Here is a 6,149-nt window from a genome sequence, read left to right as displayed (position 1 = left end):
TCAACTTTGGAGGACATACAACTTTTTTTTAATTGGGAAAAACAAAAGAAATTATAAGCATTGAGAAACGTGAAGTTGGTTTCATCATAAAAAAAATTATATGAGAATCCATTATAATCAAGATAAAAAGAAAAATAACATATTGAAGAAAATATTTTCACCAACTATAACAAACAAAAACATAACATCAAAGGTACACAAAAATGTGAGTGATATGAATATTTAAAAGAAACAGAACACACATTTCCTAATGAATAATTGATCAAAAGATATGAAAAGATAATTTATAGAAACATACACAAATTGTTTTTTTTTAAAAATCACTTGTGAAGTGTTCAGTGTTGGTCATCAAAGAAATGTAAATTAAAACAATCCTGAGATGCTACCTCATACCTATCAAATCATCAAAAATAAATCAAACTGAAAAACTGAAAGCTCATGATATTTTTGAGAAATGTACATTTGTATATTGCTGGTGGAAGTGCAAATTGGTAAAATCTTCTTCATCTAATCATAGATTATCAGAGTTGGAAGAGACTTCAGAGGTTATTTAATCTAACCAGTACCTGAAATCTAAAGTCCCTTGCAATTCTGACTATATGGTCCTATGGTGGTATCCTCCAGCATTTACCAAAAACTATCTTTATAGTTTATAACAAACAATAATTCCCTGAATAAATAAAGACCTTAATAATTAGACAAAGTCTGGTATTCAAGATTTACATGGATTTGACACTAATATATAAAACTAAGATTCATTAACCAACAGTTGAATGGTCAAAGAATATCAGTAAACAGTTTTCCAAAAAAAAAAAAAAAAAATACAAACTATTAACTATTTGAAAAATTCATCTAAATAGTTGATAAAGAAATGTGAAAAAAACTCAAAGATTTCACCTCATACCTAGTAAATTGGTTAAAAAGATGAAAGAAGGAAAAAGTCAATGTGTCAGGGGTAGAGGGAAGATCAGCATATAAGTACACTGTTGATAATGAATGAATTGACCCAACCAAACTGGAAAATAAAGTTGAAATTATATGTGAAAAGTCATTAAACTGTTTGACCCAACATTCCTAATATTAAATATATATCTCGGGGGCAGCTAGTTGGTGCAGTGGATAGAGCACCAGCTCTGAAATCAGGAGGATCTGATTTCAAATCTGACCTCAGACACTTAACACTTCTTGGCTATGTGACCCTGGGCAAGTCACTTAACTCCAATTGCCTCAGGGGGAAAAAAACAGGAAAAAAAAAAAAAGAAAGAAAAAGAAAATAAACATGAGGAATTTATATAAACATGGAAGACTTCTATGAACTGAAACAATACCCAAAAAAAAAGGAACCAAGAAAAAAAGAAAAAGAAAAAAAAAAAAAAAAGGAACCAAGAGAATAATATACAAAATCAGTACGATAGCATAAGTGAAAGCAAATTCAGATAAATGGCAATGACCAATCATTGTTCTAAAGAAAGAAAGAAAGAAAGAAAGAAAGAAAGAAAGAAAGAAAGAAAGAAAGAAAGAAAGAAAGAAAGAAAGAAAGAAAGAAAGAAAGAAAGAAAGAAAGAAAGAAAGAAAGAAAGAAAGAAAGAAAGAAAGAAAGAAAGAAAGAAAGAAAGAAAGAAAGAAAGAAAGAAAGAAAGAAAGAAAGAAAGAAAGAAAGAAAGAAAGAAAAAAAGAAAGAAAGAAAGAAATGCTTATGGCAGCCCTTTTTGTAGTGGCTAGAAACTGGAAATTGAATACCCATCAATTGGAGTTTGATTGGGTAAATTCTGGTTTATGAATGTTATAGAATATTATTGTTCGGTAAGAAATGACCAGCAGGATGATTTCAGAAAGGCCTGGAGAGACTTACATGAACTGATGCTGAGTGAAATGAGCAGAACCAGGAGATCATTATACACTTCAACAATGATACTGTATGAAGATGTATTCTGATGAAAGTGGATATCTTCAACAAAGAGAAGATCTAATCCAGTTCCAATTGATCAATGATGGAGAGAAGCAGCTACACCTAGAGAAAGAACACTGAGAAATGAATGTGGACTACTTTTATTTTTGTTTTTCTTCCCAGTTTATTTTTACCTTCTGAATCTAATTTTTCTTATGCAAAAAGAGAACTATATGTATCTGCTCACATATATTGTATCTAGGATATACTTTAAGATGTTCAACATGTTTAAGACTGCCTGCCATCTAGGGGAGGGGGTGGAGAGAAGGAAGGGAAGAGTTAGACCAGAAGTGAGTGCAAGTGATATTGTTGTAAAAAATTCCCCATGCATATGTTCTGTAAATAAAAAGATATTAAGACACACACACACACACACACACACACACACACACACACACATACACACACACTTCCCTCCTGTTAGAAAAGAAGAGGGGAACTATTGATGCAAAATGTTGCCTACACTATCAGGCAGTCATTTTGTTGGCCAATTTGACCTAATTTTTTATTTGTTAGAGGAAAGGGTAGGAAAAATTGAAAAAAATATAGTGATAAACAGATTAATGAAACATAAAGGGTAATAAAAAATAATTAGAGAAAAATTCAATGTTCAAGGATTGGTTGGATCATGCTGTAAAAATGGTAATTTTGCCAAAATTAATTTACCGTGATAATCAATATGCCAAGAGAATCTTTCATATAACTGGATATAATCTCAGTGAATTGGATATGACAGCTTAATGACCTATATGGAACCATCAAGGACCTACATGGTTACATCTGTTTGCCTCAGTCTCCTGTGGATAGCAATAACAACTTCCTCCCAGGATTGGCAGGAGGATAAAATGAGATAATATTTGTAAGTACTATACAAATGCTAACTATTATTATATGGGAAAGTAAACATTCAGGAAGGCACATATGGAAGAAAATATATAGATATAATGAAGGTAGAAGTGTATTCCTAAAATTTAAACAATGCAAAGCGGAAGGAAGGAAAGAAAGAGAAAAGAAGAAAGGAAGATATATATATAGGAAGGAAAAGAAGAAAGGAAGATATATAAAGATAAGATGCAATCAAATACAAACTATAGATTAGTGTTTGTTAAACCTATAAAAATACAGAGAAGAATAATTGTTTACCAAATGTGCTTAAGAAAACTGGTTAGCAATATAATGAGAAATGGTTTTAGAGAGGAAACTGTTCCATGGAAGCAGAACAAAATTCAAAACAAATAAAAACTAAAATAGGAATGAGATAGTTTATTTCATACTTCAATTCAATTTTTAAAGCCTTTATTAAATTCCTACAACTTGCTAAGCACTGCAGAGTCTCAGATAACTTTTTTCCATTGGGGAAAAAAATAAAAGAAATTATAAGCAATGAGGTAGAAGGAATTGGTTTCATTACAAAAATTTAGATAAGAATGCATTATAACTAAGATGAAAAAAAAAATAACAGAGCTGGGGGAAAATATTTGCTAGTTATTCACCATGTGCTCCATAAATTCCATCTAGATAATAGACTGAAGCATTAACAAAAAAGGGTGGGGAGAAAGTATTAACAAAATTAAAAGAAATTAGAATAACACTTTTCTTAATTACAGAGTTGCCAATGATTTTGCTTTTACTAAACAAAAGGAAATACTAGTCATGAGATAGATATGCTTGATTACATTAAAATTTGTACAACCAAAAATAGAAATAAAAATAAAGTAATAAATTGGTGTAAAATACTGATAGTATTAGATAAAAACGACATTAACAAAAATAATATTTTTTTACAAAGGCAATTTATGGGCCCTAAGGGATAAATGTTCAAGGGATACCAATGAAATACAAATTGGAATTGATGATGATGACGATGGTGAGATTTATATAGCACTTTAAGGTTGATAAAGCACTTCATATATGTTTGCTCATTTTGATAACTCAAAAAAATATCTTTACTTCTTTAATCATCATGGATGCTAATTTAAACAATTCTCAGTAATCACCTTCTACACTCACCAAAATGACAAAAATAAAAAACAAAAAAAAAAAAATTAAACATTCATTGCTGGTGAAATTGCAAATTAATAGAATATTTTTGGAAAGCAAAAATCTAGCAATAGGAAATAAAAAAAAACATAATCTAATTCCATTATTGATAATAAATCAATGAGGTAAATGCTATTATCACGCCCATTTAACAGATTAAGAAACTGAGTTTTAGGATTTAGGAAACCAAGACTGTGCCCATAGTCACATAGCCTAGGAACTCATCCCTTCCTGACTGCAGAACTAGCTCTCTGTACACTGTATCCTAACCAATTATGGCAGCAATAAAAATTGAAGGCTCACAGGTTGCCTCACCAATAGTAATCACCATTGTGATACCTTCACAGACCACCAGAACATCTGGCTATCATCTAAGGCTGGCTCTTTAACCTGGCTCCCTAGACTGGGGTAGCCAAGCCAAGCTGATGGATAGCCGGGAGGTAAGGAGTTTGGTAGTGAACACATGGGTCTTCAGACCAGGTGTTCACTAGGGAGCTGAGAAGTCAGGGCATTATATGAGTAGGTATAATAAAGGCTTTTAAGATTACACGTGGCTGTTCTTGAGCATGCTACTGTTATTAAACTATAGATTCAAGAGATTGTGTCCAGAGACCTTTGAAGGCCTCAAAGGAGGCAAGCCAGGTAGAGTTGACACTGCAAAGGTCAGTGGTCAAAGGCACTCTGTTGGGCCTAGGGCAGACTAGTAATTGTAACTGCCAGGAACGCAGATTACAAATTACTTCATTCTTCCCCGAGCAGTCCATCATCCTTATTTCCCTCCCATCAGAAACTTGGACTTTGTCCCTAAAAAAAACAGGGTCTGATAAGTAAAGTTTTTGCCTGATTTCATCTTGAATCAGGCTCCATACCACTTTGTGGCCATCGTCACTCCATGCTGTCTCATGCATGACTCCTGCTTCTAGCTTCCTTTTAGCTTCCCTTGAAGATAAAGGCTGCATTAATTCTTTGTATTTGTAAATACTTCCTAAATATTTGTAAAATAGAGATAGTAGAACGTACCTTCCAGGATTGTTGTAAAGATCAAATGAGATTCGTAAAATATTTTGCACAGTTCTTAACACAGAATAGGTACTATGTAAATGCTGTTATTATTATTTTATAAATCTATAGTGGCTATGGGGTCCCTGGCAAAGCTCTTGGCATCTCAGTGCCCCCAGGCAATTCTCAAAACTTCTGAGTTGTAGAACAGGTACCAATTTGATTGGAATTAGAAGTTCCTGTTGCTAAGTGAAATGAGCAGAACCAGATCATTTGTACATGGCAACAGCAAGATGATCAATTCTGACGGACATCGCTCTCTTCAATAATGTGATGATTCAGGCCAGTTCCAATGGTCTTATGATGAAAAGAGCCATCTGTACCCAGAGAGAGGACTGTGGGGAATGGATCACCACATAGTATTTTCATTCTTTTTGTTGTTTGCTTGCATTTGTTTTCTTTCACATTTTTCCCTTTTTGATATGATTTTTTGGTGCATTATAATATTTGTAAAAAACAGAAGAATTGCACATGTTTAATATATATTGGATCATTTGCCATCTAGGGGAGAGGGTGGGAGGAAGGGAAAGGAAAAATTAGAAGATGAATGTTGAAAATTATCCATGTATATATTTTGAAAATGAAAAGCTTTCATTATTATAAATAAGTAAATTTCTAAATGTCAAAAAAAAAAAAAAGATTTCACCTTTATCTGATCCTCTTAAATTTATGTTGTAAATGTTTTATAATGCACAAATAATACAATGGTAATATATATCTATATACATATAGATAGATAGATAGATACATATATATCATTTATAAATAATTATTGCAACTGTTTAAAAAAGAATTAGAAGTTCCTCTGTCAATGAAATCACAGACCTTGTTAAAAAAAAAAACAAAACAAAAAAAAAACACCACCTAATTCTATGTAAATGACACAACTGTTACAAATAAGAAAACTGTGTCTACTGATACATTGTTGGTGGAATTGTGAATTCATCCAGCCATTCTGGAGAACAATTTGGAACTATGCTCAAAAAGTTTTCAAACTGTACATATGGTTTGATCCAGCAGTGTTACTACTGGGCTTATATGCCAAAGAGATCTTTAAGAAGGGAAAGGGACCTGTATGTGCAAGAATGTTTTTGGCATCCCT

The sequence above is a fragment of the Sminthopsis crassicaudata genome, chromosome 6 (assembly GCF_048593235.1).
Source record: "Sminthopsis crassicaudata isolate SCR6 chromosome 6, ASM4859323v1, whole genome shotgun sequence".
In the NCBI taxonomy this organism is placed as follows: Eukaryota; Metazoa; Chordata; class Mammalia; order Dasyuromorphia; family Dasyuridae; genus Sminthopsis; species Sminthopsis crassicaudata.
Note: the sequence above shows the minus strand (reverse complement) of the source record.